A 14,885-nucleotide genomic window follows, 5' to 3' on the forward strand; every position below is an offset into this window, starting at 1 on the left:
TTCTTGTTTCTTTAGAGGTTTCCAGAGATTACCTAACCAAAGATTTAATTTTGCTGGCGAGCAATGGGCAACATTTCCATAGATGGGTTGTCTTTTTTTCTTCCTCAAGACTGGCGGTCAAATGAGCATCACAGCTTCTAATCTTCCCCAAATCAAACACTGCTTCTCAGTTTCACAAATCTCATCATTCGAGTTCTGTTCCCAACAGGGTGCTGCAGCTCACCACGTGGCAATGCGCATTTTCGGCTAACAGTATGGCAGCCTGCCAGCAGCCCATTCTGAGTAACCGGGTTTCAGTATGATGCCGGCCGGCAGCGGTTGCGATCCTCTTATCAAAATGTGCCCAGCCATGCTTCTTTTAGCTGTCTCTTCTCCAGCCCCCATGTCCACCTACTAAAAAAAGTGAGAATGAACAGAAACTGTATCAAGGATGAACCTTTCCTTCTCCTCCCAGTTCCCCATAAATGGACCTCCAGATGAACCAAACAAAAGCTGCTCCTCAAACTCACCAGTTTCTCCTCTACAACTTTCTTCATCTTTCCTGGCACCCGTCTCCTCCTTAAGTCTTCCCCTCTCTCAAAGACGTAAGCAAATCCTCCCACCAGAAAAATATCGGCTTTAGCTACTTCCCTTCCAGAGGGAAACGTTTTTGGCCCCACGAAACCTTAACAAGGTGAGTGACTAAGTGTCCCCGTCTGTCTGAGCCGGCTCCTGGGAGGCAGGGCTTCCAGGGTTCAAAGCCGGCCGGCCGGACACACAAGGGGCTTTGGAGAAGCAGCGCCTAAGGCAGGCCGAGAAGGATATTAAGGTGAGCAGGACCCGGCAAAATCCTCCCTCTCTCCCTCGGCTGCAAAGGAAGGAGGCGCCGCCGGGGTTGCGACGGAGCCGGTGGCCTAGCCGGGCCGCTCCTTTGTCCCGGCGGCCCCCGCCCCTCCCCCTCAGTCCCCCTCCCCCTCCCGGTCCCCTCCCCTCCCTGTCCCCCTCCCCCTCCCACCGCGGGCGCGGCTGACGCGGCCCGAGAGGAATGCGCTTCCGGAGGGCGAGTGCCGCGGCGGCGGCCTGAGGAGCGGGATCGCAGCGCCAGGGAGGCGGTGCCCCGGGGGTCGTTTCCTGCCGGGAGGCGGCCCCGCGCCGCCGAGTCTCCTCCTCCCGCCCGCGAGGAGGAGGAGCCGCCGCCGCCGCCGCCGCGCCCGAGCCCGGGAGGCCACGCCAGCTCGGGACAGGCCGAGCGGGAACCGCGGAGCACAGGCCGAGTTGACCGAGCGGGCCGGACGCCGCGGGAGAAGGTGGGCCAGGGCGGCCGGCCGGGAGGGCGGGCGGCGGAATTGGTGAGCGGCCGGGCTCTCATGGAGGAGCAGGCGTGGGGGCCGCGGCCTCCGGGTGGATTCCAAGCCTTCGGGCGGGGGAGGAAGTCGGGCCGCGGCCGCCCCTGGACCTTCCCGGCAGGGGCGCTGTCCTCGCGGGGCCGCTGTCGCGGAGGCCCGGGAGTCGGACCCGCCACTCGGACGCTGGGCTGGGCGCGAACCGGACGGCTGGGCGCGGACGGGCCTCCGCGGACCTGGTCCGGCAGCGGCCTCGGCTGCCGGGCCTCCACGCCGGGACCACTCACCCTGACTCCAGCCCCGCGTCCCGGGCGTCGCCGCGCCGCAGGGCACCGGGGCGCCGGGTGGGCGCGTCCTGTGGGCCCTTCTAACGCTGGGTGTGGACGCCGCGGCCGTGTTCAGGGCTCCTGCCCGGCTGTGCCTAATTCGTGCCGTTCCTGATGCTTCAGAACAAGTTGTATTTTTAAGAATGGTAGTATTTAATGCCTGAGTAATTTTTGTTTCACCAGTTTTGTGTTTTTGCGTGAAAACCTAGCGCTAGTCTGTATGATCATTACTAGTAAATTACACTCTTTTTAAGGCTCCATTTCTTCCATCTGTAAAATGGGAACAGTACCTACCTATACTAATAATAAAGCTAGAAATTATTATGAGGACAATGAGGGCTATGTTTACCTCTATGCACTTTACCTTTATTTTGTCCTTTAATCCTGGAACTGATCCAAAGAAGTAGGTGTTGTGTTTAATCCCAGTTTTACAAATGAAGAAACTGAGGCACAGGGAGCATAGGTGATCGTCCAGTTCTGATGAGGACAACCCTTGTGGTCCAGCAACCCATGTTTGAACCACAGGTAACCTTGTATAATATAAGTGCAGTGTAGTGAAGACACTTAGCTCAATAAATATTAACTCCTTTTTTTCCTTCTTGATAAAGTAGAAGGACTTTAAAAAAAAATCTCACCATGTAATTGGTGATATTATCAATAAGATTTCTTGGAATCTGCGTTCCACATAAATATTAGCTGGGTAGAATTATTGTTATTATTTATTGTTATTTTGATGGTACAATAAAAAAATGCTAATTGAATTTCGATTAGAAATTTTTCTTAACGGAATCCAGACTTTGCAATACGTTATGTATTAAACACTTCAGAAGTGATGAAGGAACTTGACTTGTAAGTTACCTATTCAGGATTTGTGGACATCAAGGCTCAAAGGAGTCAGGGCTGGCTTAAGAGCCCTACAGAGATGTTCACATTTGAAAATAATTTTAGGTCACTTATTAATAAATGAGGGACTGAAGATGATTAGCTGATAAATAGAAAACACATGAAACAAATCAATGTTTTAGTTAACAGGCATTTGAGGATGAAAGCAATTATACCCACCCTAGAATTCAATATAAAATGGAAGATGTTATTAGAATGCTAGTTAAAAAGATGGGATGTGGTTAATACTTTGCTTCTGTAAATAGCAGACTCCAAATTGAGTCATCAGTGTTGATTTCACAGACTTAAAGTTTTTGTAATGTTGATTGTTTTTAAAAGAATGTTAAATTCTGTATTGTTTTCTAATCCCCTCGCTATTCTGTGTGTGGAAAGTATAGGATCAGTAATATTGAATAAATCATTGGATTTAGGTGGCTTTCTCCTCAGCTTTCTGGTCAGGATATTTAAAAGCTGCCCCAAATTAGCATCATTGAATGAACATGCAGTCCTACACCGGGGTGGATAAATTCCTAACTCCTGGGGGAACTAGGGCATCTGGTTACTTTCTAAAATACTGAAAACTAACTTTCAGGTGGTGCTTGTTTTCATGGCATATGTGTGGGTGATTAGTTGTTCTTGACTACTCTGCTGGAGTGATGAGAAGAAACAGGAGATAGGTCAAGTTTCAGAACTTTTGAGTTCTGCTAATTGATATTTCTGAACATGTAACAAATTCAGTTAGTATCTGAGAGGATTCATGTGGACTGATTACCCCACTCTGGAGGGTTAGGATCGGTCTGGTTGTCAGTGGAATCCTAGATTATATTGTGCAAATCTGTAAGTATCTTTTTTTTTTGCGTGAGCAGGTCTATTCTGACTGGTCATATGTTGTGGAGTTTTGTCCTTGTATGTTGTTATAGCAGAGGTGGGAGTCTTGGGGTCCAGAGGGTGGGCTGATAGGGGTAAGAGTCCAGAGGAGTACCTTATTCTTCAGAACCCTGAAATGATAGCAGTATCTATAGCTGTAGAAAACTGGGAAAATTATATATCTAGGTTACAGGAGTTGCAGTGCAGAAAACCTTCAGAACCTTAGCAGTCTTAGAATTTTCAATAGATAAGTGAAAAAGGTGGTATTTCTTGTTCTGTAGCTGCATGCAAAAGGAGCCAAGCTATACTTTGCAGGTTTCTCATCTTTAAATGTGACTAATTGTGAGACTTTTGCAGAGTTAAGTTTTATTTATAAAATAATACAGAAGCCAGGTACTTTTAAGCTTTAGTTTTGGTTTGTGGCTTTGGAAGATGAGGTTAACTATATTTAGCAATATGCTAAAGCAAACGTACATCATCTGATCAAGAAATGTGTGTAAGTGACAGACTGTTTCAAATATACATAGTGCATGCATGTATAAACACACAATTGTTGGACTTGTCTCATACAGTCTCCAAAGTGCAGCTTCCTGGACCCCAGGGATGTATAAAATAGATCACTGGATGTAGGAAGAAAATATTAGACTTACTATTTTTTTATAAAGCTTAAATGTATTATTATGATTTATAATATCTTACCACATTGTTGTAGAGTACATGTATTTTAATTTATAAATACATATTTTGGGGTACATGTATTCTCAAGTTTCTTTTTGTTTTTGTTGTTAAATAGTAAAAGGAGTATTAAAAAGCTTTGGAGATCCTTGGCATGGGGGACAACCTGGGTGGGGCTACAAGAACTACTTATTTTGGAGGGTGGACAGGTCAGACTTGGTGTCTGAGGTAAGAGGAGACAGGAACTGAAGTGGCCTAGGTGTCTGGTTAGGAGGTGGCTTGTCCGAGGTGGGAAGCGTGACCGCAAGGGGGTGCTGTGCTGCTGGCCGCCTGGAGGCAGGGGAATGCTGGACTCCTGCTGAGATGCCTGGAGTGTAGCTGACTGTGCAGACTGCTCGCTCACTACCGGCAGTCTGGTTGGGAGCCTACGATTTGGGAATTCTTAGTCTGTATAGGCTGACGCTCTGGGCTGCAGATGAAAATACTGGAGAGCGTGTAGAGTGAAAAGGTGCTGCCGAGGGGCCCTGGAAACACTTTCCCAGTCAAAGGCTGGGTGGAGGAAAAGAAATCTAGAAAAACCATTTCCCTCCTCAGTTTGTTTGAATTTCTGGTTCCTTCCTGTGTTAGCTTAGTGGGGGACTTGGATATGTTCAGGCTTTTCCTTTGATGAGCTTGTTTAAGGTGAAGAGAGAAGCATCTTTAGAGAAGCAGTTGATGAAGCAGAGACTTCTTGATTGGGAAACCTGGGTTTTGGGCAAGCTCGTTCTGAGCTCTGGGACGTTTGTTGGAACACCTCACCTGGAAAGGGCTCTGGTTTCTGTATCTACATAGTAGAGTGGTCTCTTGGTTTCTCCTTTCTATTGCCCTGTGAGCTGAAGGCCAGCTGCTGTGTGACCCGACTCTACAGAGGACAGGTCTTCCCTCTCCCATGAGCAGCCTTTCTCTGTGCCTTCACCCCAGAGGGCATGTGGTGTGCCGAGTCATGGCTTTGAGAAAGCCTGCAAGTGCTGGCCAGGCAAGTCTAGTGCTCTTAGCTCTCTGTCAGGATGGAGCTCTGTTGTCAGTAACCATTTAATCCGTTAGTGTGCTAAGTGCCACTTCCCTGAGCAGTGTGGTGCTTACTGGGTGTAGGGCAAGAGGCTGGCCTGCACCTTGCAGCTGAGGATACTGTCTAGTTGGGATGCCTTGTTTTCAATTTAGGGAAATGTAGCAGACACCACAGGATGTTTACACAGTGCCCTGTACCAGGTGATTCTAATAGATTTTGAGAAAAAGATCAGCTTTGGCTTAACTGGTTTTGGAGGGCCGTGAGGAGCTTGTAATGGTATGACCAAAGAGACGAATATAAATGATGACATGGTCAAAGGACAGTATAGTTAGAAGGTAGAATACCGTCTAATCTAGCAAATAAATGTTTTTTGATTACTTTGATATATAATCATACATATATAAATATATATGCCTTTATATAATACATATAAATAAAATGAAGGATATTTTAAATGAAGGCCTGGACTCTTGCCCTCCAACTCTAGTCTGGTGTAGTTCACAGACATAAATACAACTGGTTGTAATAGAAATTTGAATTAAACAACACTGCGTTACTGAGCATCACCGAAGGGTTGTCATTTGCTCCGAAGGGTTGTCATTTGCTGTGCCAGACTTTATCAAGACTATATTTTGGGACACAAAAAAGTAGTAGTTAATGCTACTTATGGTGGTTGAAAAAATTGAAACATTTTTTGAAATTTTGGTGAAAATTTTTTTCAAATTTTTTGAAATAATTCTTATGGTGGTTGAAAAAATTAAGAATGATGAGGAAAAGTATTTAGATATATGGAGGTCACATTTCCGTGTATAAATGTTATTGAATGAATACATAGGTAACTTAAGCTTTCATAGTCTTTGTAAAATTAAGAATAGTAATTTATTAGCTCTCCAGTATTTTACAGTTTATTATTTATTTCAGATTGTAATTTCTTTCCTTCCCCAAAGGTGTAGTGGTGGGTCATATTTGATTATTGGAGGTGGAGATTGTAGTTTTAAAAGTTGCATTTAGTATTATATTATTTTAGGAAAACACAACAGAAACAGTAAGGAGCAGACTTGTGCTTACTAAAGCAGTATGGCTTAAAAAGATTGAGAACCATTTATTAAGTAGTCACTCAGGTTCTAATGCTTAGGAGTCAGTGAATGAGTTGAAGAGCAAGAAGAAAATTCAGTAATCAAGTAAGCTGTAATTTATAGGTCCCTATAAAGATATTTGTTTTATATTCATGATCATATTTTATCCTTTTAACAGTTCTAAGGTAGATATTATTCCCAGCTTAGTGCTAAGTGAGAAATTGAGTTTTACCTATATTTAGGTAAAATTTTTTACCTATATTTATTGTATATATATTTAGAATATATTCAGCACTGTGTTTGTTTCAATCTAATACAGGGCAGAGGAGAGAGATGACAAAGCATATGGTCAAAATTTATTAAAGTTTTGACCAAGTAAGAATTTTGGAATGACTTACCTAAAAAGTAGATAAAATTATCCAAGGGAGCATAACTTACAGTTCTCCTCGACTGAAATTACATGGAACATATATTACTCTCAAGTGCTTGTCGATCCCATTAGTTAAGTTGGTAAACTTGTTTTTGCTAGTTCTTTGTAAACTTGCCCCAAAGTAAATTCTTCAACCAAAGCAGCTGCTCACTTACTCTTCTCCCTTCACAGAGAAAAGCAAAATCTATAGACATAGCCAAGTCTAAAGAAGGAACAGCTCTCTAGGCTAGTTTGAAATATAGCAATTGCTGGGTAATGTCTTTTGAGTGGAAGGAGGACCTGGGAAGAGTTAAGTTCAGGCAACTTTTCATGCTCATTTTGGGTTAGCCCTTAATATTATGTCTTAATAGATTTATTTAGAGTGTTAAACTTTTGCTTGTTTGTTTATTTGAGTGCACCAGGTCTTAGATGCGGTATGTGGCATCCTCAATCTTAGTTGCAGCATGCGGGGTCTTCAGCTGCAGCCAGTACCAGGGGTGGAACCCAGGCTCCCTGCATTGGAAGAGTGGAGTCTTAGCCACTGGACCACCAGGGAAATCCCTTGCTCATATTCTAAGTCTTGTCCTTTTGCTTATTTTATGAGCTTTGAACTTACTTTATGCCCCTTCACCATTTTTTGGAATTTAATGCTTAATCTTTTTTTTTGGTCCTCATGTAAAGGCTATAACCTTTTTGGTGGGGGAGGTGGTGGTGGTGATATACCAGTTATCTATTTACTGGGTCACTGTTGGCTATAACGTCATGCTTCTTATTGCCTTGAATTATTTTGAATTCTGTGTGCTCAACCCTGCTCTTCCTGTTGTGTTGATTCTGTTCCTGTGTGTTTTGAGTTCTGCAGAGGATTTCAACTTAAATTTCCTCCTGTAGCTCTGTACACTTTTCCTCTAGTTTTGTGGTCTTACTGTGTTTGATTGCTGCAAAATCTATTTGAGATTTTCTTAATTCCTTGAAGAGCATAATGAGTTCATTCTTTTTTTTTTTTTTTTCAGAGAAGATTCTTAATTTTCTCTTTTTGTGCTGTAGAAATTTTTCGTAGTTCAGTTCCATGTTCTGACTTCCCCCTACTTCCATCTTTATTGAAAGTATTTCCCGAGACACAGTGCGTCCGTTCTTTATCTTCCCCTTGCACCACAGGAGTGGGTGCTGATGATTAATCTTCCACTTTCTCATTTTCGTGGGGGGTCGGGTAGACACAGTAGGTTAGTTGCTCAGTCGTGTCTGACTCTTTTGCAGCCCCATGGACCATAGCCCACCAGTCTCCTCTGTCCTTGGGATTTCCCAGGCAAGAATACTGGAGCGGGATGCCATTCCCTTCTTGGACGGATCTTCCTGACCCCGGGTTCAAACCTACCTCTCCCTCATTGCAGGCAGATTCTTTACTGCTGAGCCACCAGAGAAGCCCCAGAATAGACACAGTTTGTTCTGTTATTCTGTAATTTTCTTTAAGTATTGGCCCTGTTCTCAGGTTTCCAGTTGTTTTTTAAGCCTGTAGTTTTGGAGTAGTCAAACCTTTGTTGTTGGGACTCAACTCAGGCTGATAACCACCTTTGGGTAAGAAGGGGTTGGGACTCATAAAAAGCCTTTTTTCTTCTGGGTGGGAGTTTTGAATTTTAGAAAGTTTTCTTTCTAAATAACGAGAATACGATCTATCCTCCACAGTGGGTGGACACAGACTTCAAAGGAAATGTTGCCTGTTTGCCTTGGAGTACTCAACCTCCTTTCTTTCCTGGTCCCTCTTTTTTTTTCCCTCTTTCATCCTTTCTGCTAAGTTTTGTTAATCATTCATTGTAGCTTATTATTTATTTGGGCCATAGACACCTCCAGGATCACCACCACGCACCTCTTCCTGCCAGAGAGGGGGAAAATGTTGAGTTTTACTTGTTCTTCTCACAAGGGGAAAGGTGCTCTTGCTTTTGGAGAATTCATCCCCAGCTCTCACCCTCGAGTCTGATGGTGTGAAGCAGAACAGGCTCCTGTATGTTCTCCTGTCTGTTGCTCTGCGTGGGGAGAAGCAGGGTGAACTGCATGGTAGGAAAGCCTGAGGCTTTCCTCTTGGCTCTGTGTTCCTTTTCTGGACTGTGTTGATTTGTAAATATTAATGGGTTATTGGACTATTTTTTTTTTTCCTTTTAAACACAGATACAGAAAATAGCGATGGTGGTACAGACTTGGGATGAATCTAACCTTATTCTATTTTCAGGTGAGGCTTATAATATACCTCAATGGAGGTATCTGAATCTTTTCCACCATTAAGGTGAAAAGATTTACAATGTTAGGATATAAAAGAAGGAAGCTTTCTTATTGGAAACCTACTTCTGGTGAAAGCTTGGGCTTTCGGTTCATGCCTGTGTTCACGTCCCAGCTTTGTCAGTTATATGTCTTGTACACGGTAGATGTGCAGTGGATATTTGACTTGGAAATCCAAGTTGTACTGAATAAAAATGTGCTCTTTGTGCAAAGATTTTATAGGAAGAAATCTTTTGTGGATGACTTCTTTTTGTACTGTGTCCTTTGGGGCATAGATGGCCTCTGAGCACCCAATTTTAAAACTTAAATGTAACTCTCCATTTTTAAAAATTTTTCTCTAAAGCATAATTGTTTACTTTCTATAAAGTACATATAAAATTTCTAAAGATCTTATCTGTAAATGTAAAAAGAAATACCAAATGAGTTATTTGTCACATTGTTAAGAACATTAATAGATACTTAGTATGTATTTAAAAGTTTGACTAGCTCATAAAACCACATTTAACCTTGATAAATAAAGATGAGTTTACAGTGGAGATTAATTATGTACAGTTTTTGACAAGGGAATACTTGCATGTTCCTAACTATCAAAATGATGTTTTGGAGCTATTTGAGGTAATTTATTGTTCAAAGGATGAATTATGACCCTTTGTGTGTGTGCTAAGTTGCTTCTGTCGTGTCCGACTCTATGCGACCCCATGGACTGTAACCCTCCAGGCTCCTCTGTCCATGGGATTCTCCAGGCAAGAATACTGGAGTGGGTTGCCATGCCCACTTCCAGGGGATCTTCCTGACCCAGGGATCGAACCTGCATCTCTTGCATTGCGGTTGGATTCTTTACCACTGAGCCATCGGGGAAGCCCTTATGACCCTTTAGTTAAAATTAAATGTAGTAAGAAAAGATACTTGGATGAAATGCTTTTGTAGGATGAGACCATAACCTGTCAGTATACTCATGAAATTTGACAATTAAAATAACTTCTGTTGGCCTCCAGTCATTTTGAAGGACTAAGAAATGAACTCAAAGAACATTTTAAGTCCTTTCCATTTCTGTTCTCTGAGTCAGTTCTAACAGTAGAAGGGTGTTCTTTTATTTTTAAAATAGTGACTGAGTATACCTTCAAAATATTGTAGTTTAGTGGAGCACAGACTCAGGTCACAGCTTCAGAATTCAGATGGTCTGGTTTCAGTTCTACCTGTGTGACTTTGGAGAAGTATTTGTGGTTTGGCTTCCTTATATATGAAACAAAGATAATATTGTTCCCAACCTCATGGAGTTGCTTAGAAGAGATAGCTGTTATTATTTTTATTAGTTATTGTCATTTTTATAGTTATTTGCATGTGTTAGAATAAAAGTAAAAATAAAACTTTTTGTTACAAATTACCATAAATCATCAAAACTCAGTTATCGTATCACTCTTGGGTGTGCCTGGTTGAGCCTTGTCTGCCTTCTAAGTGAACACATCACCCTTGTGTTTTATAGTTCTCAGTGGGCAGCAGTCTCTGAATGAACCAGAGTGGTACACAGCCTCCTGGTCTAAGTTTCTGCTACAAGATGTCTTTTCAGGGCAGTTTCCTTCCTCCTCTTAGCCTCTCCTAGATTTGCTTCCCCATATAGAAGGAGAAACCTGAAGTCATTCTTCCTTATTTTTATTTTAATTAGGTATGTTACTCTCCACTTTGATCTTTTTTTAAGGTGATTCGTGATACTAACATTCAAAAATATCTGTGCTGTATTTAATGTGGTAGTAAAAAGCATTAAAGTTTTGATGCTTTTATTATTTTACATACAAATTGTTAGAAATATGATTGTTAGAAAGTAGAATAATCCTACTTAAATGTAGAACCTAAAATAATTATCAAATTTACTTAGCATAATAATTAGTATCTAATTAATAATTAGCACCTGATTAAGGCTTCTTGTATTTTATTTTATTTATTTTTTTTACAGTATAGGACTTCCTGGTGGCTCAGTTGGTAAAGAATCCGCCTGCAATGCAGGAGACCCTGGGTGGGAAAGATCCCTTGGAGAAGGGAATGACAACCCACTCCAGTATTCTAGGCTGGGAAATCTCATGGACAGAGGAGCCTGGCGGGCTACAGACTATGGGGTCACAAGAACTGGACAGAACTTAGCGACTAAACCACCATCACCATATACAGTATCAGGTTTTGATATCATATCGAAGTAATGTGTTTATTTCTATAAAAGTCAACATTAATCTGTTGTTTGCAGTTGTGTTTTTTTCTAAGCCTTTATCTTTTCTTCCATATCTTGTGTTTCACCTAACATGGATCAATTCAGAGTTTTTGGTTAATTAGGATTGAAAAAAAAGAAAAACCCAAACATTCAAACATAGTTACTTCTTTATTGAATCAAGTTGTTGCTGAGCTCCAGCTGTAATGTATAGTAATAATGATAACAAGTACCATCTAGGTATTGCTTGCAATGTGCCAGATGCTGTTTTCAATATTTTATATTTACAACTCATGTAAACTTCACATATCCCCCATAACGTAGAAACTGTAGTGTCCATTTTAAAGATGAGGAAACCAAGGCACAGATTAAATAACTTGCCAGTGTCACCTGCTTAGTTGGGGGTTGATTAGAGGTTTGAGTCCAGGCACCTGACCCCACAGCCCACACTCTGAGCTCTGAGCTACGCCTTAGCAGATGGTGTGATCACTGCACTCTGCAGGGCTTTGTTTACTTTTCTGTGGATACCTCAGAATATCTGCAGTTATCTTTAGACTCTGGGTACTGGGCTAGGTACAGAGGACACAGAACTGATTTCTAGAAGATGACAGTTCATAAGGCAGGTCAGTCATACACATCTGCAGTAGATGGGAAAGAGCTTCGTACGTCTTAATTACTGAATCTTTTAAACAGAAGTTGTTTGTGTTTGTTTTAATATATGTATGTGTGCCTATATGCGACTCTCCTGGCCTAAATCCCCTCCCCAGTTCTTGCCATCATTGAGATCTCCAGAGTTAATGCAAGTGACGCTTCTCACACTCTGTTCTAGCAGTTTTCTTGCTCTTTTAACGCCAGGGGCTTTGAGCGCTGGACTAGAAACCTCTGTCCTCCTCACTTCCTCGGGCCTCCTCTGGTTCCCGTCGCTGCCTCTCGGAGCAGTTCTCTGACTCAACTCTGGCTGACTGCATCTTGCCTTACGTGCCTCTGTCTTTTCAACCCTGGGGCATCTCCAGCCAGCCCTCTTGTCTGTCCGTGGGGAGAGAAACTAGCAGCAGCCTTCTGGTGGGGTGTACTGTTGTTCTTGGAAGCCCCTTGGGGCAGACTTTTCCCTGTGGGGACTAGAACTGAGGCACGTCTTCCCAGTGACCATTCTTTGGACACACTTTCCACAGTTGTCCCTCAGTATCCGAGGGGGATTGGTTCCAGGACACTCCTCCTCCCCAAGCAAATCCACAGATGCTCAAGTCTCTTTGAGAGGGTGTAGCTCTTGAGTGTAACCTAGGCACATCCTCATGTACACTTTGTCACCTCCAGATGATGCCTGCTGCTGCTGCTAAGTCGCTTCAGTCGTGTCCGACTCTGTGCGACCCTGTAGACGGCAAAGCACTAGGCTCCTCTGTCCCTGGGATTCTCCAGGCAAGAGTACTGGAGTGGGTTGCCATTTCCTTCTCCAATGCATGAAAGTGAAAAGTGAAAGTGAAGTCGCTCAGTCGTGTCCGACTCTTAGCGACCCCATGGACTGCAGCCCACCAGGCTCCTCTGTCCATGGGATTTTCCAGGCAACGTAAATACTATGCAGAGTTGCCTGTGCAGGGCACATTCAGGTTTTGCTTTGTGGAACTCTGCAATTAAAAAAATTTATTTCCATCTGTTGTTGGTTGAATCTGCTCATGGAATCCATGGATTCAGGGGTGAACTGTATACACTTCTCAAGACTTCTCTGGAAGGCCAAGTCCCTGGGCACCCCTGTGGTAGCTAAAGTGCCCTGGCCTTTTCTCTTCTTGGTTTGCATCTTCAGCACCTCTCATTCCCCGTCACCCTGAGTGAGCTGCCTGCATGCCTGCTCTCGTCTCAGACTCTGCTCTGGGAATGGACCCCAGCCAACCCAGTTCCCATAGCTGTCTTCTCACCTCGACCTTTTACCCAACACTGCCCACCCCTGAAATGTTACACCTGGCTCCTTATCCCTTTCTCTCACCTGCACCGTGATGTCTAGGCCCTTGACTGTGGCCTTCTCTCTCTGTGTGTGTTTTCTCAGCACTGCCCCTTCCTCCTCCTGCACTTGCTCTGTAAACAGTGGCATTAATTCCACAGTTTCAGATTGGAGTCTAAGGACCCATGGGAGGTTGTCTCAGTATTTGACTGTTTCTACAAGAATTTCTAAAAACTGGGGTTTTGTGCTAATAACTAGAATAATAACCAATAAGTGGATGACCTTGTAACTGAGTGTGTATGTAGTATTTCAGTGCCTATGTTTGTGTTGCTTGTATATGTAAATGAATTTTGATTCATGATGTACAAGCACCTAGAGTGTGAGGCATTTTATATCTAGCTGAAAGTTGGCTTGTGTATACTTACATGGGTTAAAAATTGTAATCCCTAGGGTATCTATACTTTCTTGGGCTTCTAAATAATGTCCAAGAAAAATGACATAAAATTTAACGTATTTCAGCATAAGTTTTCAGCACTGATTTTGTCCCAAGCACTTATAGGTCCTGTCACTGAAGACACAGGAAAGATTGTGTTCTTGGCACTTAGAACCCATCAGGGCAGATTATTACCAGGTAGTTTCAGGTGAGATGAGTGTTAGATGTGCCTTTATAGATCAGGGTGTCCAGTACCTGCTGGGCCTCAGCACTGCTCCATAATCCTGTTGCAGTGTCTTGATTTTCTTCCGTCTGCCAACCTGCTCCCCTTTTCTCCCAGCACCTGTCCTTGCTTCCTGTTTCGGGAAGAAGCATAAGCTGTCATGCCTGAACTCGCCCAGCTTCTCACCTGCTGCCCTGACTTAGAGAAAGCTGCCGCACGTCTCCTCAGGGAGGTGGGCCCCTTGTGCTCCATCCCTCTTTACTCCAAGGAGCCTGGATCTAGCACTCTTTCCCTTCTTCCCTTATGCCTGCCTTCAGCTCTCCTCTCTGCTTAAGTATTCTTCAGTCTCATCCATCTTCAGAATTTCATAGCTGCCCACAACTCTTGGGTTTGTATCTCTAGCCCTGAAATCCTGAAAGCCAGAGCCGTAGATCTTAACTTCCCACTTAATATCTTTCCTGGGTTTCACACCGGCATTTCACAGTCATAGTTCTAAATCAAAATCAGTATTTTCTCCCCTAACTCCCATCTTTCTCTGTCTTCCTTATTTGAAAGTGATGATCCTTTCTCTAACCATTCCTTACCTAAGCAGCCTCAGATCCCCCCAAGCACCTCTTTGTCCGTTGTTACTCTGGAGCCTGGGCAATACATTCTGTTACTGTCCAGCAGCTCGTGTCTTGCCATTCATCCTCTACCCCACTGGTTTTCTGTCACATACATGTTGTCATGTTACTACCCTGTGCCATTTTTCCCAGCTTCCTTGGTACATGTTGCATAGAATCTAAACTCTCAGCATGAATGGCATTTAAGACTCTCTGCAACCTGACTGTAACCTCCTGCCTTGTTGGTCTTGGTCTCTGTTATTTCTAGCTTATAATTTGTCTTAAGTACTTTAAGGTTTTTTTTTTTATTTAGCTCTATGACATTTTAAGATTGTAACATAATGTAATTTATTCTTATCGTAGAAAATTATGGGGATAAAATAATCACTCACCCCACCGACCAGATTTAACTACAAGTAATGCTTAAATACATTTTTTCTGTAAAGTTAGACCAAGTCCATTCCAGTTTGCGGGGAGAGAGAGAGAAGTCACCCAAACATGTATGTTTAGTAATGAGATTGGAAAGAAGGTACTACAGTTCTTCTCATGACTCTGGCCTTGACATGCGGGCCTCTGGCCTGGGATGCTTCTCTGCAGGGCCTGCTGTGGTTTCCTGGGTGCTGC

At 43.2% G+C, this 14,885-nt stretch overlaps 1 protein-coding gene across 4 annotated transcripts in view; it reads left to right on the forward strand.

The window, feature by feature from the left end:
• Window positions 1-582: 582 nt before the first annotated feature.
• Window positions 583-14,885, forward strand: part of ITGB1 (integrin subunit beta 1) — a 43,791-nt gene continuing 29,488 nt past the window's right edge. Inside the window, exon 1 of one of the 4 annotated variants that reach the window (XM_025000308.2) lies at window positions 583-673. The gene's annotated coding sequence lies outside the window, so the exon portion shown is untranslated. 4 annotated transcript variants of the gene reach the window in all.

This window comes from Bos taurus, chromosome 13 (genome assembly GCF_002263795.3).
Source record: "Bos taurus isolate L1 Dominette 01449 registration number 42190680 breed Hereford chromosome 13, ARS-UCD2.0, whole genome shotgun sequence".
NCBI lineage: Eukaryota > Metazoa > Chordata > Mammalia > Artiodactyla > Bovidae > Bos > Bos taurus.